The sequence below is a fragment of the Anabrus simplex genome, chromosome 2 (genome assembly GCF_040414725.1).
Source record: "Anabrus simplex isolate iqAnaSimp1 chromosome 2, ASM4041472v1, whole genome shotgun sequence".
In the NCBI taxonomy this organism is placed as follows: domain Eukaryota; kingdom Metazoa; phylum Arthropoda; class Insecta; order Orthoptera; family Tettigoniidae; genus Anabrus; species Anabrus simplex.
The window spans coordinates 1185058162-1185082932 of record NC_090266.1 but is presented as its reverse complement, the minus strand read 5'-3'; the positions used below and the strand labels follow the sequence as shown (position 1 = coordinate 1185082932).

The 24771-nt window shown below is 39.2% G+C and overlaps 1 protein-coding gene across 2 annotated transcripts in view; it reads left to right on the top strand.

Moving 5' to 3' along the window:
• LOC136864781 (nuclear cap-binding protein subunit 3) overlaps positions 1–24771 on the top strand; it is a 271629-nt gene that overhangs the window by 70195 nt on the left and 176663 nt on the right. The window lies entirely within an intron of this gene.

The following is a 24771-nucleotide window of genomic DNA, read 5'->3' as shown; positions in this document are numbered from 1 at the left end:
TAAATAAATATCCCCTTGCAGAGTAATAATAGACTGCACAGAAATAAGAGTTGAACAACCAAGCAGAATTTGGCTGTAGAACATGTCTGTATTGACATTACAAGGGATGTTACAGAGAGAAATTTCTCATAGTAATCACACCAAATAATATGATCAGCATTAAATCTAAGTGCTATGGCGGAAGGGCCAGTGACACATTTATTACTAGTAATGATTGCGGACTGTTGTCATCGTTAGAAGCAGGTGATGAGGAAATGGCTGACAAAGGGTTCCCTGGAATCAAAATAAGCGTGGAAGGTCGCAGCATAGTTTTTGTAACACCACCCTTCTTACATGATGTGAGACTGACTGTGTTGAGGGAATAAATAAGACTCACAATATTGCTAGTGTCAGAATTTTCATCAAAAGATGTAGTCAACGTTTTAAATTTTTCACAGTTCAACTAAATTGCCTATCGAACTTCTCCCATATCCGGATGATATAATTCACAATTGTTGTGTGTTAACTTATTTTCAAAAACCGATAATTAGAGAATAACATTATTTACTTAAGAATGTACTTGGAATTTAAGAACAAGTGGCGAGTAACCATGCAAATATTATAACTTAATAGTGCTGGGGACGGCCGCCTCTTTCCCATTCCTAGGCCTTTCCTATCCCATCGTTGCCACAAGACCTATCTGTGTCGGTGTGACATTAAGTAACTAGCAAAGAAAAAAAATATTAATAGCACTAGGTATCCCCCAGCTTTGTGGCAAACCAGTCTCGAAGAAGGAGCATTCATTGTTGTTATAATAAAATACAATTGCAATATGTTTACATGATCCCCCTCCTCCTGCAGGCCAGGGACATTCTCCACTTAGAACACTGAGCTCCGAATCAATCTAAACAAATAAAAATAAAAATTAGAAGTTTCATATTTACTTAATCCATGTCGAATGCAAGTGGAGTGCAAATGGAATAGATAACAAAAATATACACATTTATACAATTACCTGGAGTTTTCTGTGTACGATGTTAGTGTCACAGATGTTTGCCGTATCACATTTGCAAAAATAACTGATACATCATCTCTTCTTTTTTCCTTCACTTCATTTACATGTCCACTTACGCACAGTTTCACACTTAGAAAGTGGTGTAATGCCAAATTTTATACTTTTGCTGTGTAAAAACTGCATTCAGTGCTCATCTGGCTCCATGGCTAAATGGTTAGCATGCTGGCCTTTGGTCACAGGGGTCCCGGGTTCGATTCCCGGCAGGGTCGGAAATTTTAACCAAAATTGGTTGATTCCCTTGGCACGGGGACTGGGTGTATGTGTCATCTTCATAATCATTTCATCCTCATCACGACGCTATCTAAGGTAGAAAGCTTTCTGTACAGGTATTTGCAGCAGCTGCAAATTTTGCATATAATCCATGCATATTGCAGCAAATTCCTCATCTTGTTTGCAAAGACTATCCAGTGACTCAATTTTTCGAGTAAATGCCTTAGCTTTTCTCTGGTGCTCAATGTTAATGTTTTCAATATCCATAACTTGAAAGATAATACAGTGAAATTTTATATATATTTGAGGGACAAGATAAGAAGGGTTCAGATGAAGTCTGTTTTTTCTCTAAGATTATATTAACAGTGAGCTAGCAAAGTCGACAAAGCACCTACACATCGCCTCTGATGGTTGTCCAGGTCAGAATTAGAACAACACTGTTGTTAGATTTCTCCAAACACTTGTTATTAGTGGACAATTTAAACAAATAAACCACTATTTTCCGATTCGAGGTCATTCTTTCATGCCTTGCGATCGCGACTTTGATGTGGTGAAAAGGAAGATTTGCAGAATAGACAGAATTTATTCCCTCAGAGAGTATGTTGAATTGATCATTTTGTCAAATAATAATAACAGCTTCACTGTTAAAATGGTGCAAACCACAGACGTTCTTGATTTCAACAACTGGTGGAAGACATTCTTCGAGAAATCAAAGAGGTGTGAAAAGAGATGCGAAAGTAGCGTTTCATATAAATGAATTTATGGAGTTTCAGTATTAGGAAAATCATGTCTTAGTGAAAATACTGTATTGATACTGTAATGGTTGTCGAGTCCGCCATGCTAACTCGCTACGCGCCGGGGCCGTCACCCATCGCCCCACCCCTCTTATGCTCGAGCGCGCCAATCCACGAGCAACACTCAAGCACTGGGCCGGCCCTTCTCACTTCTATCTGCGATCGCGCCGCAGCGAACTATGGAAACGACTGGAAGACTAATCTGGAGTCTTCTATTTCGCGAGGTCCCTCAATCCATCGAACATCCGGACTATTCCAGAAGGGCTGGCGCAAGTATAAAAGAGCAGTTAGTTGCTTACAGAGTTGGTCAGTGAGAGCTAGTCAGTGAGAATTGGTTAGTTAGAGAGTGAGTGAGCGGAGAGCGCAGTCAGTGGTAGCCTGGGCTGAGATGTCAGCCTGATCGAGTATCTGTCTGTCGGAGCCAAGGACTCGTGCCTGTTTTCCTGGTGTCGTGTGTGTGTGTGTGTGTCCCTTGAGGCTGGCTGCTGGAGGAGAACCTGGAGTGTTCTGGAGTAGCGATAAGGGAACACTGGGTACCGACGTGTGAAGACTGCGGAGTTCGACAGACAGTAAACAGCGGACACTATCCCGACCTGCGAGGCTGACGTGTAGGCTGTGGACCGCGACAGTGCTAACGAGTGTGACCGAGTGGCTGAGAGAGTGTACTGTAAATAATCGATGATTCTGTATGTGTGTGTGTGTGCCATTGTAGATGGAACCTAAGAGAAACTAAGACAGAGAGCGCGAACCGTCTGCAAGTGTGTGACCGTGTACGTGTGTAAGTTGTAAGCTCGGCTATCGTCTGTGTGTGTGTAAATCTGTAATTATAGTGCTTAGTTAATAAATCTTAGAAATAGGTTGCTACCAGGTGCTGTACTAATTTATTTATTTATTTGTTTGTTTGTTTGTTTGTTTGTTTGTTTGTTTGTTTATTTATTTATTTATTTATTTATTTATTTATTTATTTATTTATTTATTTATTTATTTATCTATCCCGCCAACCCGTTACAATACTTTCAAGTTGCTTATTTCTACAACCAGTCTCCCTGTGTTACCAACTAGACTTGCTTATCCACAAGGCTGTGTTCCATTAAATGAAAAGAAATTAGCAGACATAAAGAAGTTTGAATCTTACATACCAGAAGAACACCATGAGTTTTATAATGAACTGTTTGCATGGACAACATCAGCGCAACAGAAGTGAGAAGCATTGTTCAAAGATAAGAGACTTACTTGTTACTTTTATTATATTGTGTTTTGTTTTATATATATTTTGAATTTTGAAAAGGGACATAAAAGGAGTATCTTCTGTTTATTTCTCTATACAATGTGGTGTCATCATAATATGTGCAAATAAGTCAGTCTTACAAATAACTATTAAATAATGGGTTTAAACACTATATTTCCTTGGTATAAATAAAGTTCCTTTTAAATCGTAATAATAATGATAATAATAATAATAACAATAATAATAATGGCGTATGGCCTCCGGAGAGGCCTGGTGCAGGTCTTTTTCTAGTAGACTGTCTATTAGGTGACCTGTATGTCTGTGAAGATGAAGATGAGGGCCCTACCTAGGATGATTTCTAATGTTGAATATGCCACACACACCCAGCCCCTGAGCCATTCGAATTAACCAATTAAGGTTAAAATCCCCGACCCGGCCGGGAATCGAACCCGGGACCCTCTGAACCGAAGGCCAGCACGCTGACCACTAAGCCAATGAGTCGGACTCCTTTTAAATCAAAATGACGTTAAAATCAATGTTACACTTCCTTGTATTCTCATTAATGGTGTTTGTTGCAGAAACAGCACGTCTCCGCCATTTTCAACAAATTCTGTAAAGGAACGTATTGGACTAATTCATACAAACAACCTATCTGTCATTGTCATTTCAACAGTAGAACAAGCATAATAAATATCGGAAAGATAGAAACGACAATACACACTACAGACAGTTATTCCTGTTTTCTGAACAATTTGGTACGTTGGATAAGTGTTGTTTCTGAAACAAACGATTCATTTTCAACCTCATGCTCACCGTAAGTATTTTTAATGTGTGTCAATATTCGCATTTACATTTTTTAGCTGAAGATGTTCCATATTTTAGGACTGAAACATGTAATAATCTTTTAGTTAAGTAGTTAGACTTTAAGCTGGATTATATTTGTATTTTCATGAACTAGCTATAAAATCATTAAGTATAGGAAGGTGGGATTCTTCTTTCAACCTTAGTTATGTTCTCTTACGTAGGTGCTTTGAAAAGTTCTCGGAATGTACTAGAATTAAGTATCTTACCTTGGTGGAACTGCTTTTATTTTTCAACATAGTCTCCCTGTAGACTAATGCATTTGGTCCAGCAATGTTCCAGTGCCTTGATCCCATCTCAAAAATGAGATTCCTCCAGGCCTGCAAAATACTTCTCCAATTCGGCCGTCAGTTCTTCCCTTGTAGAAAATCTCCGTCCACCGATGAAAATTTTCAGCTTGGGGAATAGATGAAAGTCTGATGGTGCCAAATCAGGTGAATAACGTGGATGTGCCAACAATTCCTACCCCAGTTCATGAAGTTTTGCCATGGCAATAACACTTGTGTGCGGCAGAGCATTGTCCTGATGAAAGATGACCTTTTTCCTTGCCAAACCAGGCCTTGTTTCGCGTATCTTTTCCTGTAGTTGGTCTAGGAGGTTTGCATAGTATTGCCCCATAATTGTTTGGCCAGTAGGAAGATAATCTATCAGCAGAAAGCCTTTTGCATCCCAGAAAACTGAGGCCATGACTTTTCTGGCCGAACGCACTGCCTTTGCTTTCTTTGGTGGTGGTGAATCAGCATGTTTCCACTGCTCTGACTGCTGTTTTGTCTCTAGGGTATAGTAGTGGACCCAAGTTTCATCTGTAGTCACAAACCGGCGCAAAAAATCTTGTTGGTTGCACTGAAAACGAGCCAGACTTTGTTCGGACATTTCCAATCTGGCGCGTTTATTGTCCAGTGTCAAGAGCCACGGCACCCATCTTGCGGATAATTTTTTCATACCCAATTCTTCGGTTAAAATATAATATACCCGTTCAGAAGACATCCCTACAGCTTCAGCAATCTCCCGCACTTTCAGTCGACGATCCTCTATGACCATTTTATGCACTTTTGCGATAAATTCTTGGGTCGTAACACCTTTTGGCCGTCCACTACACGGATCATCATCCAAGCTCTACCGACCAAATTTAAACTCGCTGGTCCACTTGGCAACAGTTGAAAATGAAGAAGCAGGGTCCCCCCAGTGTGTTCTGAAAGTCGGCATGAATTTCCTTTGCTTTCATACCTTTCTTTACAAAGTATTTAATCACTGCTCGAATCTCAGCTTTTTCCATTGTCACAAATCACTATGCGGGAACAACAACAAAGACTCGTCACTACCACACTCCTGCAGCTAGAGCACTGACGCACTACGTGTTCACTCAAAAAGGATGTGTGATTATTGCGCGGGAACCTCGTTTTACAAACTGAAAAAAATCTGACACAACTATGGATGCCAGTTCGGTTAATATTTCGAAATCTGTCTAATATTGGGGACACATCTACTGAAACACACGAATACAGATTCTGACCTAGTCAGTCAATTGGCACCGTTATCCTTGTTTACAACAAGGAATTTGCTTCCCCACTGTTCATTGTTTGATGACAGTATTGCATAGATTTGCTGCAGGTTGTCATCGGTACACGGGAAACGCAGAGATTTTTAGGAAGCGGTATAAAACGGTATTATAGAACCCACTTCAGGAAGCAGTATAAATCCACGTTATACTTCACACCAATTTGAAATTAGCTCATTATGTACATTTACTTGCCTGAAATGTCAGAATCATCATGTTTACTTAGTGTGTAATTGTTATCCTTATCCTCATTTTCACAACTCGTGTCTTCCTTAAGAACATCCATTACGGATTTGTTGTTGAAATTTCGTACACTTGAATTAGACATGCTAAAAATTCACGAAAATTACACAAACAAGCCTGCCTCTCGAACACACACTCTTCATGTCCGCATGTATCGTATGTACTTTCCCGCCCATTCGCAGCTGAGACTTAACAATGACGCAGTCTCATGTTATGTAGGAACATGGCTGTGTTATCAATGCCTTCAAAGAAGACCTCTCAACTTATGCTCATAACCAGTACATTTTATGCTTATAGAAGCATTCATCAGTATCCTAGTGAAGTCACAGCTCGCTGAAACGGCATCTACTTTTCTTAGCTGTAGTGAAAACGTGCCCATAAATTCTCCGGGCTCCGTCAGCAGCAATGAAATATCACAGCCATAGTTTCTACGAACGGCGTCTCCAAACTGTTAAATCAAGTTTTCAGTAGAAAGCACACCTTTTCCAGAGATCTTTGCCTGTATTAACATAAATTGTACTGTCTTACATTATTTACATAGTGACAGCAATAAAACAAGGAGGAATGCTGGGGCTGTACCTTAATTAAGGCCACAGCCGCTTCCCTCCCATTCCTAGGCCTTTCCTATCCCATCGTTGCCATAAGACCTATCTGTGTCGGTGCGACGTAAAGCAACTAGCAAAGAAAAAGGAGGTCTCTACCGTACACACTGTACTGTAGTTACAACTGTGTACAGTTTGTGCTGAAAATTACTCTTGTGTTAAACTGCCCCTGTTATCCAAGCAAGAGACCTGTATTGCACTGTAACTAGTTTTGGCTCAGATTGTTCTTTGAAAATAAATAAATAAATAAATAAATAAATTTAATCAAATAAATAAATACATTCTTGGGTATGCCTTAACAATTTTTCCCTTTGCACTATCATCAGATGACAGGCCTATGCTATTTTCTGAACCCAACTGAATAATTGCTGAAAGCACATACATAAGGAAATGTGGTTGCTAGATGATGTATACATGCATCTTCATTGTACACTGTTGCACATACATAAGGAAATGTGGTTGCTAGATGATGTATACATGCATCTTCATTGTACACTGTTATGCCTTTTAGCATTCAGTCTGCAGGCCTCTGCAAATTGACTAACATACATACATCATCATTATAGACCGTTAGATGGCATTCAGCGTTCAGTCTGCAAGCCTCTGTGAATTTACTAAATGTCGCCAAAATCCTTTGTTTACAACTAATGCTGTGGCCTCATTTAACTCTATACCTCTTATCTTTAAATAATTAGAAACTGAGTCTAAACATTGTCATCTTGGTCTCCCTCTACTTCTCTTACACTCTATAACAGAGTCCATTGTTCTCCTAGGTAACCTACCCTCCTCCATTCACCTCACATGCCCGCACCACCGAAGCCGGTTTATGCACACAGCCTTGCCCATCGAGTTCATTCCTAACTTAGCCTTTATCTCCTCATTTCGAGTGCCCTCCTGCCATTGTTCAAATCTGATTGTACCTGCAATCATTCTCGTTGCTTTCTTGTCTGTTACTTCTAACTTATGAATAAGATACCCTGAGTCAACCCAACTTTCGCTCCCTGAAGCAAAGTTGGTCTGAAAACAGACCGATGTAAAGATTGTTTCGTCTTGGAGCTGACTTCCTTCTTACTGAATACTGTTGATCGCAATTGCAGGCTTACTGCGTTAGCTTTACTGCACCTTGATTCACTCTCACTATATTACACTCCTGCGAGAACACACATCTTAAATACTTCAAATTATTTACCTGTTCCAGCATTGTATCACCAGTCTGACATTCAATTGTGTTGATTTTCTTACATACTGACATCAATTTAGCAAAAGCCTAATTTTCATATCATACTCATTGCACCTATTTTCAAGTTCCAACATATTAAACTGCAGGCTTTGGGCACAATCTGCGATTAAGACCAAGTCGTCAGCATAGGCCAGACTGCTTGGTACATTTCCACCCAACTGAATCCCTCCCTTCCACTTTATACCTTTCAGCAGATGGTCCGTATAAAGTACAATCAACAAAAGTGAAAGATTACAGCCTTGTCTAAACCCTGTACAGTAAGTACCCTGAACCAAGAACTCATTCTAACATCCATTCTCACTGCAGCCCAATTGGCAAAATAAATTCCTTTGATTGATTTTAATAATCTACCCTTAATCCCATAGTCCCCTAGTATGGCGAACATCATCTCCCTCGGTACCCTGTCATATGATTTTTCTTGATTTATGAAACATAAATATAACTGTCTATTCCTCTGGTAGCATTTTACACTTAACTGGTGCATACTGAAAATCTGATCTTGACAGACCCTCTGTAGTCTGAAACCACACTGGTTTTCATCCAACTTCCTGTCAACCACTAATCACACCCTCCCTTCCGAGATGCCTGTGATACTTTGCCTGATATACAAACAAATGCAATACCTCGGTAGTTGTTGCAATCCTTCCAGTTCCCTTGTTTATAGATAGGTGCAATTACTGCTTTTTCCAATCTGGAGGTACCATACCAACACTCCATGCTAATCTTACTACTCTATGAAGTAATTTTATCCCTGCCTTCCCACTATACTTAACTATTTCAGGTTTAATTTCATCTATTCCTGCTGCTTTATGACAATGGGGTTTATTTACCATCCTTTTCAGTTCCTCAAGCATAATTTCACCATCATCATTTTCCTCCTCCTCATGAGCTCCGTTGTTCGCAACACCACCAGGAAGATTTCCTTTTACGTTGAGAAGATTTTCAAAATATTCCCTTCACCTGTCCAGTGATTCCCTGGGATTGATTATGAGTTCACCTGAATTACCAGAGACACTGTTCATTTCCTTTTTCCCTCCCTTCCTAAGATTATATATTACTGTCCAGAAACGTTTGCCTGCTGCTTGACCTAGCCTTTCCAGGTTATTACCAAAATCTTCCCACGACTTCTTTTTGGATTCACCAAGCATTTGTTCCATTCTGTTTCCTTCATCTGTGTACAATTTCCTGTCTGCATCAGCCCTTGTTGGGAGCCATTTCTGATAAGCCTTCTTTTTACATTTACAAGCTGCTCTCACCTCATAATTACCAAGATATTTGCTTTTTTCCATATTAACATACAGTTGTTCCTCGGCGTTCCCTTGCTGTTGCTACTACAGCATCCCTGTATGCCACCCATTCTCTTTCTATATGCTGAACCTGCTTACTGTCCACTGTCCGGAACTTCTCACTGATTATATCCATGTACTTCTGTCTAATTTCCTCGCCCTGGAGTTTTTCTACCCTTATTCGTTTGCAGACAGATTTCACTTTCTATATCGTAGGCCTAGAGATGCTTAGTTCACTACAGATCAGATAGTGGGCTGTGTCAAAGAAAAATCCCCAAAAAACCTGTCATTCCTAACAGATTTCCTGAATTCGAAGTCTGTTAAGATATAGTCTATTATAGATCTGGTACCCCTAGCCTCCCATGTGTAGCAGTGAATAGCCTTATGCTTAAAGAATGTATTTGTAACTGCTAAACCCATACTAGCACAGAAGTCCAGCAGATGTTTCCCATTCCTATTAGCTTCCACTTCTTCCCCGCATTTACCAATCACCCTTTCGTATCCTTAAGTTCTATTTTCAACTCTCGCTTTGAAATCGCCCATTTGCACTACCTATCCTTGCTGTTGACCCTGACTACAATGTCACTCAATGCTTCATAAAACTTGTCAATTTCATCCTCATCTGCACCCTCACATGGTGAATACACTGAGACAATTCTCGTCCTAATTCCTCCAACTGCCAAATCTACCCACATCATTCACTCGTTTACATGCCTAACAGAAACTATTGTGCGTGCAGTAGTATTCCTGATGAACAGCCTTACCCCGGACTTTGCCCTTCCCTTTTTAACACCCATCAAGTACACTTATAATCTCCTATCTCTTCGTCGTTATCTCCCCTTACCCGAGTATCACTTACTCCTAGCACATCCAGATGCATCCTCTTGCTGACTCGGCCAGTTCTACTTTATTTCTTCCATAAGCCCCATTGATATTAATTGTTCGCCATCGAATTCCATTTCGTTCGCCAAGTTGTTTCCAGGGATTCCCTCGCCTGTTAAATGGGAGTGGGACACCATTACTCCCATAGGTCCGAGGCTTGCTTAAAATGTTCTGAGCTCAGTAAATTCATGAAGCAGGATGCTACCCTACTTGCACATAGTCCAAGTGAGGATCTCTCCTCTAACAGGTTAGGGACTACCGGTGGATTGTATAGCCGTAGCCGCCTGAGCACAAAGAAGGCCATGACTCAGAATATGTCCGAGATGGCCACTCCCATTCCTTAGCAGCTGGTATCCCGACTCTCAGGACCACTTACTAGGCCACTCAGCCGTTGCCTATGGTTCAGGATCGAGGACTTCACTACAGTAACCGACACCATGAACCAGATTAACTAAGTGCTTCCATAGTCCTCTATTTGTAACCATCTCTGTAGCTTCTTTTACACTGACTGGCAAAATTTATGGATTACTTGAATTTAAAAAAAAGGAAAAACATGTTAAATTGTGAAACATTTGTTTTATTACTTACACTGATTATTATCATGAAAAAAATATCCAAGTAAAGAAAGGTAGCAATAACAGTCAGATTACATTACTTGCATAATTCTTTCATGAAAATGATCAGTGTAAATAATAAAAGAAATATTTCACAATTTAACCTGTTTTTTTCTTAGAAAATTCAAGTGAACCATTAATTTTGCCAGTCAGTGTAGTTACACACCTCTTAAAACTGTCTGCCTCTACGTCTCTTAGTTATGAAATTGTTTTCAGTGTTATTAAGGAATATGTTCACTATTGTTCCTGATAATGGTGGGTGGTGAGCCCATGGTTAACCCTTCCTTTTGGCAGATTTTTTCGGTGAATGCAAAATTGCTTCGGTTTAAGGTTGTCCGTATAACTTTATACATAATCAACATGCAATAACATTATACATGGTGGAAAAACTTCCTTATCATGTGTGTGAAAGTGAGGTTAGATATCCAACATGGCGCAGCTGCGGTGACGTCAAGTAACACTCGGCAGACTCGCCAACTTGTGTATTCGTAGTGACAAGACCATTGGGCTGGATTGGTTACATCCAGGGAGTGGCAAGACCATTGGGCTGGATGGGTTAGGTCCGGCTAGTGACTAGACCATTGGCCTGGGGGCAAGCAAAGGGGGTCTGGGGGCATAAGCCCCCAGGTTAGAGCCGCAAAGCAGCCCTTAGGCCTCTAGTATCCTGCGTGACACCACCCTTGGTCTGGATAAGTTAGGGTAGGTTAGTGACAAAATAATTGAACTGGATAGGTTACGGTAGGTTAATGACAAAACCATTGGTCTGAATATGGTTCTCTTACTTTTAGGGAATATAGCATCCCTGTACTTGCACACGATCCGAGCTCTTGTCGGAGACAGTACGAAGCTTGTCCGGCGAATAGGAACTCATCGCAAATATTAGGCGGCCAATAGGTACACAGCACATGGTTGGTTGCATTCAGCTGATTTACACAGTCTCGGTTTTAATTCTGCTATATAAGTAAAAATACTTTTCGGTGCAAGATAGTGGGTTTCTAGCAAGCATAATGGAAGGATCTCCCCTTTCTGCTACTTAAGGTATCATTGCACATCTATTTTATCCGATTTTTATCATCCCTAAGTCTGCGCACCAGGCACGTAAGCTGCACCGTCTGAACACGCATATTCAGTTTCATTCTTAAAAATTGTAATAGCATCACCCAGAGGCTTGTGGCAAACATTTCCAATTTTTTTTCTTCAAACGGTGTCAACCTAAGTTTCCTGCGCACATATTATGAAATCATATTTCAAGCTCCCTGTAGAATAATGATAACTTTTTCATTATAAATTTACATGGGAACAGCCTTTCTGAAATTTAACAAGAGGCGAAAAAGTACATAACATAACCTCTGAAATGAGTTATACACACCGCTGTGTCATGAGAAGGATAAGTATCGTGTTCTTATTTTATTTCAGTACCTAGTAAGCAATCGTTTACTTCAGCCTTTATTTCTAAGGAATTAACAGGTGCTGCCATTGCACTTCTTGCGAAAACATGTTCTCCCAATGTTTGTTTACACCAGTCAGAGTTGTGAGGAGAGGAGAGCTCCATACGGAAGATGATCAATCGCATTTGGTATAAACACTGGAGTAGAGTGTATGAATATTGATAATGGAGAAAAACTGACTTGCTCGAATTTGCCTGTAATAACGGATGAATCGGTAATAGGCTTCTTACTGTAACCGAAGAATACTGCACAGATTTATGTAGGAATTCTTGAAGGGCATAATAACATTGTCAGTTGAATGTGGGGGGAGGGGGGTACTGTGCTACAGCAGCCGCAGTCGGATGTGTAGCCGAGTCCAACATCTCATTTTAGCACTAATTGCCCGCCAGGGCATACATGTTGAGTGCCCCCCGCCCTTCACCCCTCACTCTATCGTCCAAAAATGCTCTGGGCAAGAAAATTTTGTTTACCTCCCTTAAAAAAACGCTATGGGATTTTTTGTAAATTTCTTATTCATTTCTTAAAGGTCAACCTTCATAACATTAAATCAAATTCTAAAAGCTGAAGTTAAGTTTTACATTTTTATTATGCAACGTATCTTGTTTTTGAATAAATAAATATCGAAAATTCATTTTTCAGCTGTCGTAAAAATTATCCCTAGTTGTACTGCAATGTTCAGCACATTAACAAAAAAAAAATGTTATAGGTATACTGAAATAGTTCATCCCTACATACTTATAATATTCATTAAAATACATTTGACTAAATTCTGTTCTGCCCTATCTAACAGGTTTGTTTGTATAATTTAACCTCCTTTATTATTTCACGACGACCTGTAAGGTGAGGTCTCCCTTTCATATGGAGCCCAAGTGGAAACCTTCTTTATAAATGAAATGAAAGTAATAGTCGGTAAGCATTTGAGCAGTAGCAGTTCGTGACATTTTACTCTGGCAAGGCTGTGCCGCGATATCTTCCGCCTCCCCAATCGGTTTAGTTTTCGCTTACCAACACCACGATAGTTTTAGCTCTAATAATAATAATAATAATAATAATAATACGATTAAATGGCGTATGGCTTTTAGTTCCGAGGGTGTCCGAGGACATGTTCAGCTTGCTCGGTGCAGATCTTTTGATTTGACTCCCATAGGCGACCTGCGCGTCATGGTGAGGATGAAATGATGATGAACACGACACATACACCCAGCCCCCATGCCAGCGAAATTAATCAGTGATGGTTAAAATTCCCTACCCTGCCGGGAATCGAACCCGGGACCCCTGTGACCAAAGGCCAGCACACTAACCATTTAGCCATGGAGCCGGACATAATAATCCGATGACCTTGGCTGAATAGAAATCTGCTTCCGAGACAGAGAGATCACGTAGCGAAAATCAGATAACATCGAAAAAGCCTCAAAAAATACCTGAGTTGTCAGATATATCTGCCTGAGCGCTAGTTCATACTGCCCACAGAACTTAACAGCATATCGTCGCTGCCGGGATGAAACCTCCTATGAGAAATATTTTACATTAGAACTTTGGCCGGAAAATGTCTGTCATCTAAGGTGAAATACTGTGTGAATAATGTCAAGGCATTCTCTTTCTTCATAATGTACGTGCTGCGGGTCAGTATATCTCCAAAAATGTTATTACATAGGAGGTTTTGCCCCGGCAACGACGATATATTCACTTACTAAGAATGCAGGATCAACGACATTCATTGCCAAACAAGAATAACAAAAGAACACATTCCTTATTTCACATCCGCACCGCCTGTCAGTGTGCTTATAACGTGTCGGACTGAATTTTCTAGTTAATGTATTTTTGTTCTTATAATTCCTTTGTTCTTGTGCAATATTTAAATTCGGCTGAGGAGGCCCTAACTTCATTAATTTTAGCCTTTGTTCAAAACTAAAATTCCCGCCACTACTTAAAATGCTACTAACAGAATTAATCTTATTTGTCTTCTTAAATTAAGACCGTAACACTTGCTGTAGTTTTCAACTAGACAGATAAACACAAAGCACACGAATTAAGATATTAATACAAGACTTGAATACTGAAGGTAGAATTTACATGGCTATTTAAACTAGAATGGTGCTGCCTAAGAGGTTAACAGTTACTGCAACCATGACTACTATGGCACTGCACTGTTTCACCAATCACAAACAATAACGACATTCGCGAAAAAAAAAAAAAAAAATCTGTGCACGCCCGAATTTCACTTGTATTGCCCAAATCTTAAAGGATGAAGACTTATTTAACAATATGACCAACCTACAAATGGTGCTGTCGTCTTATGGTTTTATTTTAACCCTTAACTTGACAATGTGCCATTTTTGGCACACTGACAAAAGAATTATCAAATCATCAAGTTAAGCTTTGCCTATTTCCTTAAGACTATGTATTTGTCGGACATTCTACAGCACGTGGAAATGGTTTTATCTCCATCTGCCGGTGCAACTGTGTACTACATCTGCTTTGAGTAAACATGGTGGAAAGAAAGCGCGGTCAACCTGGACAACAGGTAAATATATGTTTCAAATTGTGTTCGTAGAGCTAAAACAATAGTTTCCAGTTGTCAAATTATAAGCATGAAGGTTTAGAATTTTGGCTAATACTTGTCATTTTCTTCTAAACACTAAATTAGAGTAGTTATAATAAGTTGAATTATAGCGTGCCATTTTTGGCACATTACCAAATTTACAAAAGAGCTGCTATTTGTACAAGTGTGCCAGAAATGGCACAGTGCCAAATATTCAGTAATACCTATAAGTTTTAGAATGTTCTGAAATATTCAGTATAGCTCCTCTGTTTCAAACTTTTGTGTACAGTGAATATGATTTTTATTCAATTTTCTGTGACAGAAACCATATGTTATAAGTTACATATGAGATATGTAACATTTACTATATGATACTCATTTCAATTTTAGGAAGAAAATCAGGCATTTTCCCATCGCACAAGGAGAATAATGGCATTAATTCCTGAGCCAGGATCATCGGACATTGGTTCAGATCTTGATGACGAAGAAAAGGATGAACATTATTTTTTGGAAGACGCCCATAAGGAGACTGCAAGTGACTGTGAATCTGATAGTGACAATGTGACTTCATCTCCACCATTTCTTCCAGATGAGCTTGTGGAAATGCTTGACAGTTTTGATAACTATGACTGTTTGGACACAACAGATGGTATTGCTTCAAAAATAAATGAACCTATAGAATTTGGGGAAGATACTTTTTGTGACAATTCAATTCCAGCAGTGGTTCCATCTCCTCACAATATCATGAGAAGTGAACCGAGTAGAAGTATTGGTGATTCTGACCCTGTGGCTGCTGGTTGTAGTGTTAAGACCATTGAATCTTGTTGTGAGACTTTACTGAAGCTGTTATTTCTCCATTTGCTGCCAACATCATTCATACTGATGAATTGTTGTTAGCCAAATCAACAGAAAGTGTGGCTATCTCTAATCATCCAGGTTTTCTGGCTTCAGACTTTACACAAATTTCTAATTCATCCAAGGAATCGCCTTCTACTTCAGGTATGATAACACGTTCAGTAAAAAGTAACAATAACAGTGAAAGTGATGAGCCAAATTGCATTACCACTTCCAACAGCATAAAACTAACTGGATCATTATAAAAAAGAATGAAGAAGTTCCATACCACCTGCCGGATATCAACCTGCTAACAAAATATCCCATACATACAAAGACAATGCTAATAAATCTGTGAAAGATCTAAGAAAAAAAAAACCAACAGTGCATAGTGAAAACTACCAGAAAAATAAAATCAAAGACTGTACCCAAAGATAAATACAAATAGAGACCTGGATCTTTAGCTGATAAACCAGACTTTTTAAGTAGGGGCAAATTCCTGATACAAGCAAAACTCCTTTTGAATATTTTAAAACTTTTTTCTCTGATACTTTGGTGGACTTGATTGTTTATAATACCAAGCTTTATTCGGTACAAAATACAGGCAAATCAATCGGTGTTACCAAAGAAGAAATATGTGACTTCATTGCAATAGAAATAATGATGGGCACAGTTTCAATGCCTTCTTACACTGACTACTGGTCTCACAAATTTCGGTATTCAGGATTAGCTGATATCATGTCTCTAAAGTGATACCAACAGATAAGACTGTTCATACATTTTGTGAACAATTAGGATGTGAATGATGACAGATACTTTAAAGTTTGACCAGTCTGTGATATTATTAGACAGGGATGTTTAACTATTCCCCATGAACAGCGTTTCTCAATTGATGAAATGATCATTCCATACAAAGGAAGGAAACAGGTTCTAGAAAGCAGTATTGTCTGAAAACCCTAAGAAGTGAGGTTTCAGAATGTTTGTTTTGGCTGGCGTCAGTGGAATTGTATATGATTTTGTGTTGTGTGGCAGTGAGAATACATTCCTTGGGTACATTTTTAGTGAAAAGGAGTCTCAATTTGGTCTTTGAGAAAAAGTTGTGAAAGCACTATGTAAATCTATTGTCAATAGTCCTTTATCAATTGTGTACTTTAATTATTTCACCTCAGTAGATTTGATTCATTACCTGAGAAATGAACTTGGGATTTTCAGCCTTGGAGTAATAGCCAGCTACAGAACACAAAGTTATGACTTGCCTGATGAGAAAGAGCTAAAGGAAAGGGGGAGAGGATCCATCAGCCAGATTGTTTCAGAAGAGGAAAAAGTTAATATTGTTCGATGGCAAGACAATAAGCCTGTGACTATCATAAGTTATTTTGCTAATGCTTACCCTGTCAGTAAAGTGAAGAGATACTCAAAAGAGTTGAAGTAGATTGCCCAAATGTTGTGAAAGAATATAACATCCATAAGGGTGGTGTTGACATTGCAGGCATGCTAGTTGCCCTCTATAGAATTTGGCTCAAAACAAAACGTTGGTATCTTCAGATTTTTGCACAGATGCTAGACATGTACTTCAATAATGCCTGGTTGTTACAGAGGAGATAACTACGCCTGAAAGGTCTCAAAAACAAGATGACACTGAAAGAGTTTTGATCAGAAATTTATCACTATCTTCTGAAACCTAACAGAACAAGAGAAAAATGGAAGAAATATGAAAAAATTAACCTCCCAGAGAAGATAATAAAGGAGTCATCAGTTCCAAGACCATCAGAAGATGTCCATCATGACTTTGTTGCACACTTCCCAGTTTATACAACGAGAGGGAGGTGTAGATATTGCGAAAAGAAAATCAGTAATCCAGTGCAGAAAGTGTAATGTAAGATTATGTTTAAAGGAATACAGTAATTGTTTCATAGGATTTCACAATAAATGGTGAAATTAACAGTGAAACAGTAAGTTGTGAAAAAGATGAAACAGTGAACATTAAATTCCAGACTAAAAACTAATGAAAAGATGTACATCAGTACTGTATACAGTGCTTTTTAGGTAAAATTTGGCACATACCTTGTTTTGGGTTTTTTATGTTTTTTGATTATGTAAAGTATTACAATGTTTAATCAAATTAATTATACTATGATGACAGTTCTTAAATATAGTATATGATTGACTAAAATTTATTTATAATCCTTCTATCTTCTATTCTCTAATACTTGGCAATATACCATTTTCGGCACACAAAACAGTGGTTATATTCTCTACTACTTAGCAATGTGCCAAAAATGGCACATACAAAAAGTGGGTTTACGGAATTCCTTTTTTTTTTTTTTTTTCCTAGTGGCTTTATGTCACACCGAAACAGATAGGTTTCAGTAATCAATATAATAGAATATATTGTTTTGTAAAATGTTTTGAAATTAATATCTAACAACAGTTAATGTAAGACATGGGGGAAAAGCCTAGGTACATTGTAAAGTAGTTGGCGATGTGCAGCGGGCTCTGCCAGACAGACCATAATACACCCTCCTGCACTCTTCCTTCCTCTGACAAGGCCATATCGTCCTTCCAGGCTCTTCCCGCACCGCGCAAACTTGCTAAACTTGAGCAACCTACTAAGGGCTCTCCTGCCAGAGCCCGACTGCCTCAAGGCTAAAGAGAAAACATCGTGCTTGCTGAACGGCTGCTATGGTCTGAAAGCCTTTGCCATATCACTGAAAATAGAAAAGTGAACTGTTTACAGCCAAAATAGTAAGTGTAACATTGTATAACTGAATAGCACACCACCGTTAGTTCGACTTCGCTACATTTGTACATCTCTTTATGTAATCAGTTAGAATGAAATTATGTTAAGTGTTTTTGAAACAGAGCCGGGGCGGTGCCCTAAAGCCCTTCATGCACCAACTGCCACTGCATTTCAGATAAAATACATTAGCAACTTGACGTGGTTGTAGCATACAGTACAGGACAGTACAGTCCAATCCTATAAAGTGTAGTACAATACTTAAACTGCCTTAAAGTCCGACTCGTTGGCTTAATGGTCAGCGTGCTGGCCTTCGGTTCAGAGGGTGCCGCGTTCGATTCCCGGCCGGGTCGGGGATTTTAATCTTCATTGGTTAATTCCAGTGGCTCGGGGGCTGGGTGTATGTGCTGTCCCCAACATCCCTGCAACTCACACACCATACATAACACTATCCTCCACCACAATTACACGCAGTTACCTACATATGGCAGATGCCGCCCACCCTCATCGGAGGGTCTGCCTTACAAGGGCTGCACTCGGCTAGAAATAGCCACACGAAATTATAAAATTATTACTGCCTTAAAGTTCGAATAGCGAGCTCGATAGCTGCAGTCGCGTAAGTGGGGCCAGTATTCGGGAGATTGTGGGTTCGAACCCCACTGTTGGCAGCCCTGAAGATGGTTTTCCGTGGTTTCCCGTGTGCACACCAGGCAAATGCTGGGGCTGTGCCTTAATTAAGGCCACGGCCGCTTCCTTCCCACTCCTAGCTCTTTCCTGCCTCATCGTCGCCACAAGACCTGTCTGTGTTGGTGCGACGTAAAGCAGCTTGTAAAAAAAGAATCAAATAATTTTTAACTTATCTAAATTAGACATGCGGCCTCTTATTAATGTTTTTTGGTTCCTAAATGCTAAATAAAAAATGTCTCAAAAACGTAATGATTAATGGTTTACTGGTAGGCGTAGTACTATATTTAAAAGGAAGAATACGTTATTATTCAACTGAAGATAAGTACGATTTAACTTCCAGCTTACCTTATAAAAGAAGAGTAAAGGAGCCTGGCGTTAAGTACATTTCATATAGAGGACCTTCGTGCTTTCCTTGCTGCAAAGTTATCAGTGGCGGCATTCATGTTGATTTTCTTTGCAAGTATAGCCATCCCAAACCTTGACAGCCTCTCGTGTCGTAGAGCAAAGCACATTTTTCACTCTCTTTCGGCACTGGTAACAGTTGCAGGAATAGTCAAATAAACACGCAAGGCAATGCACAAGACAAAGACGATTTTATAAATCTTTTCAAGGACGTTTGCCCTTTTGAACCCTCCATCTCGCGCACTTCTTTTCCTAGTAGTTGCTCATGGTGAATGTTTTTATACTTTTACCACTGATCGAATCAAAAACGAAAAACCAAACAGTTAAAAAAACGTTAACAGTAAACTTACTACGGCGTATTTACTACACAAACACGATCACTCAACTAGAAAATTAAGATCGAAAACCAAACAGATAAACGAATTTCGCTGTGAATGGCAATGTTAGTAACTGACATTGTTACAAAAAAAAAGCGACGAGACAAACGTAGCAGGGGGAGTTAGACAGGCAGTCTCAACAACCGCACGCTCTTCGCCTGTTAACAATAATGCGGCTTCTTCAAAGCAATGTAACACGTACCCTTTTCTATTGTGTTACTTACAAATACAAGAATAGAAGGATAGCCGCTAATAAATTCCAGGCGCTCCGCAAGTACGACCAGACATTTTTGATAGCTTATTTCTTCTACTTTTCGCTTTTATATTCATTTAGATATTTTTTGCCAACTACGACCCGGGCTCCCAAGGCCCGGACACCGGAAAAATGACCCGAGAAAATCTGTCTGTTCTATGGCCCTGTTGCCCGCGCTCTAAATTCCTCTTCTGCCTTCAATCATCGTCTCTTTTCATAGGTTCTTCATGTCCCATAACCAAAACGAATAGAAATAAATAAGTTGACCGTGCAGTTAGGGGCTGTGAACTTTTGCATCCAGGAGATAGAGGGTTCGATCCCCACTGTCGGCAGTCCTGAAGATGTTTATCCGTGGTTTCCCAGTTTCACACCAGGCTGTACTCAGTTAAGGCCACTGCCGCTTCCTTCCACTCCTAGGCCTTTCCTATCCCGTCGTCGCCATAAGACCTATCTGTGTCGGTGCGACGTAAAGCAAATTCTAAACAAACAAATTCGAGAATTTTAATATTTCCTTAACGCTAATTGCGGGTTTTGCCTTATTGTGAATTACGTTAAATCTGCATATATAAAATAAGAGTTTTGTCTGTACATTGCTCAGAATTTAAAAAGGATGGTATTTCTGTATCAGACGTGTCCACAGTAACAAGGAAATGCACTTTTTACTTTTCCGTAATTTCTGTCTGTCTGTCTGTCTGTCTGTCTGTCTGTCTGTCTGTCTGTCTGTCTGTCTGTCTGTCTGTCTGTCTGTCTGTCTGTCTGTCTGTCTGTCTGTCTGTCTGTACACGCATCACTAGAAAACGGCTAAAGATAATTTAATGAATATCGGTATGCAAAGTCGGGGAATAAATCGCTACAATCTAAGCCATAAATAATTTTATTCACGCTGAATGAAATGGTAGTTTAGGGGTAGGCCTAAAATTTAATTTTCAAGTACCATATTTATGTTATTGGTGGTCCTATCTTAATCAAAACTGGTATGCAAACTCGGGGAATAAGTTTCTACAATCTAAGTTATAAATAATTTTATTCACGTTGAGTGAAATGGTAGTGTAGGGGAAGGACTAAAAATTAATTCTTAAATATTTACGTCATTAGTGGTCCTATCTCATTGAAAAATGGTGTATAAAGTCGGAGAATAAGCCACTACAAACTAAGAATGAAATGGTAATTTAGGGGAAGGTCTAAAATTTTATTCTCGAATATTTTATATTATTAGTGATCGTATCGATAAATACCACATAACCAAAGTTATATAGAATTAAATTTCCAACCATTTATGTCTTATAAATTACACCGTACTGTCTATGATGACACAGATATTCATGAATTTGTATTTTTGTTGCTAAGTCCATATCGACGCCGAGCCACGAGAAAATAGGTTAACAGAATTTAATCAAAGAGTCGGGGAATAAGAAACTACAGTATAAGCTATAAAGAATTTTATTCACCCTGGATGAAATTGTAGATTAGGGGAAGGCGCCTAAAATTTTTAAATACCTATGTTTTTGGTCCTATCGAAAAGTACTGCATAACAAAATTACAGATAATACAATTTCCGATCATGTATGTTTTATTCAGTTTTACCGTACCGACTATGATATGAGTGGTATTTCAGAGTTGGAAGAAAACTAAATGTGATTGCCTACAATATCGAAAGCGCATAACATTGATCAACAATAATATTACATTGACCATTGTTTGTTGTGATGTTATGTGTCTCTTACGCTGCCTCTCAACTCCGATAGATGGGATTACTGCTGTGTACCGAGTATAATAGCCTGACTGAATATTGGCAGGAAATAGCCAGCGAGTTGGAAAACATTCTTCTCTAGCATGCCATTCCTGTGGCTCGTACATTTTCTGATACAGCTGGTACGTAACACACTGGTTCTTCATAGTATTCCAGTTATTCGATCCCTACTCTGACGCGCTGTTTTGAATGAGCAGTGTGCATACTTAAGTCAGAGGCTGACGTAGTAGTAGTAGTAGTAGTAGTAGTAGTAGTAGTAGTAGTAGTAGTAGTATGACCTGGTCTAGAATAACAATTTAGGCCTATTTCAAACTATAGCACCACAATTCACTAAATGACTCAAAATTCAACCCTGAAAAGATCCGTTTCTTAAGATGAGCTTCTTCCTCTTCACTTTTATTGAATTCTACATTCATTTTATTCCGAATTATCAGCGAAGAGGGGGTTTCTCCTCTGGCTTAAAGGAAAAGTTTGCCCCCTAGTCAGATAGATTTTTCTGCCGCCAGTGTAGTGAATTGATACTTTCCGACTCATCGGGTACTCCTAGGAAGCAGATTAGTAAAAGGGCATAGTTTTTGTCCCGGGACTCTCCACTATTCGACCCTCTCCCCACTGAAAAAAAAGACCAAGAGTGTTCACGGATCACGGCTGTCTGCGGCTTGTTCATTCCAGCTCTGGAACTTTGGACAGTTAGATTGGCAGTGTAGTCGTGTTCGCTGAAAGTGAGAAAATGTGTGGTCTTTATTTGATTATTTCATATGAAAGCATTGCTTTTAATCGTGCCTACTAGTGACGTCATTGTAATGTATGTCCATTTCAGCTGGGGAAACCACTATGCCAGTCCTTCTGAGGATGTAAAAAGGCAGTTGGAGAGTGAGTATCTACCATTATAATGAAAACTCCCCAACCTAACTGTTACTGATGGTATGCAAGCGAGTCTACCATTACAGCGAAAGTTCCGTAACTCAGTCTTCATATGAGAATAGATGTTTGGTGACTTCCCCGTCGTGTTTCTAGGGTAACGTTGAGAGCTATGCAATTTAATACAATCTTGCTCACAATGTGTACACTAGAATTCCGTATACATTGTAGAATTCCGTAGCGAAGCACGGATACATCAGCTAGTCGAATATAAAATTGCATTGCTCTTACTGAATAATTTTTGGGACTTAAAATTTCTTCCGTTAAATGCTAAGTGGAAGTCACACAAAATCGGGGTTATATTGTATTTCCAAAAACTATGAGCCGAAATAGATTTCAACAGATTCTTACCTACCTGCATTTCAACGACAATAGTCGGTCCATAGATGTTAGCAATAGGATACATAGAGTTCAGCCCCTTTTAGATTATTTTTTACTGAAGTTTTTCTGTATACAAACTGAAGCAGCAGCTGTCATTAGATGAAGGAATGATCCCATGGCATGTGCGCCTGAAGTTCAGGACCTATAATCCAGGGAAATTAGTAGAATACGGTATTTTATTTTGAATAGTTTGCGAGAGTGAAACGGGATACATCTGTAACTTGGAGATATGTACCTAACTTAACTTAACCCCGTGGCACTACAACCCTGAAGGGCCTTGGCCTACCAAGCGACTGCTGCTCAGCCCGAAGACCTGCAGATTATGAGGCATTGTGTGGTCAGCACGACGAATCCTCTTGGCCGATATTCTTGGCTTTCTAGACCGAGGACACTGTTTTACTAGTGGGACTATTGCCAAAAACCATATGCAGCTTAAAACAGGGGTTTGTAGAACTATTAGAGAGAATCGTAATTTGCCATGTGAGCTGAAAGACAATGCTAGGCATCTGCAAACATCTTTCCTCAGTGTAAAAACAAAATGCTACTTTCATGTGCAAAGGTGAAGTTTTACTTGTAGTTTGGAAGGATAAGCATTCTGTTTAGTGAACTGTGCTGTATTCAATGCTTTTAGGCTGTTCTGTTTCTTATGCCTGTTGTACACCATCATATTTTTCGTGCAATTTAATACTTACAAGAAAAGTTGTCAAATCTTGTCAAAGATTGTTCAACTTTGCTGAAGGTTTGACAAGATTTGAAAAGATTTGGCAAGGTTTGATAGCATTTTGTTTTTACATGCAGCAAAGGCAAACAGCAGTTGTGGTTCTTCTGAAAAAGAAAAGAAACGCACAGTAAACCATAATTTACATGGGAAAAATATTAATGTGGTTATCTTCAGCATAATTTTTGCTATGTATTTACTGCCATAACATCATTTTCAGAGGTTATGTTGAAATGGCATATGGCTTTTAGTGCCAGAAGTGTCCGAGGACATCTTCGGCTTGCCAGGTCTTGTGATTTGACGCCCTTAGGCCACCGGCGCGTCGTGATGGGGATGAAATGATGATGAAGACAACACATACACCCAGCCCCTGTGCCAGCAGAATTAACCAATGATGGTTAAAATTCCTGACCCTGTGACCAAAGGCCAGCACGCTAACCACTTAGCCATGGAGCCAGACAGAGGTTATGTTATATTACATTTACTCACATTAATTGAATAAAAACGATAGCAATGCAATGGAAATTCTGTCTTTTACATGAAAACATATTAGGAATTCCATAATAATAATAATAATATGCGAAGATGGTTTCCGCATTCCATACCAGATGAATGCTGGGGCTGTAACCTTATTAAGGCCACAGCCACTTCCTTCCCTTTCCCATCCTTGTGTCGCTGAAAACCTTCGATGTGTTAGTGCGACATTAAATTTACTTGCAAAAAGAAAAAAATTATAGGAGAGTGGCACACTGTTGTTTAAGAACCATGGTGTCCCTCCAGTTTTGAACTGACAGTCTTCTAGCAAATCTAATTAAGTTCTTTAGAAGAATTCTTGGGAAGGCATACAAATCGATTAAGGTTTCTGATCAAATTTATTATTATTATTATTATTATTATTATTATTATTATTATTATTATTATTATTATTAATTTTCCTTAAATTGTACATGGGGTGGTAGATGGAGAAAGGACAAGCCCCACATGTAGACAATTTTAAATTTACATATTTACACTCCAAACAGTGCACTCTTAAAATAATAATTATCTTAGATTTATGCTATACATATTAGAATAAGAAGTCCCAGCGATTTATACTCTCACTCATACCCCTGTATGTGTACACACTCATTCACAACCACTCCCACAGGT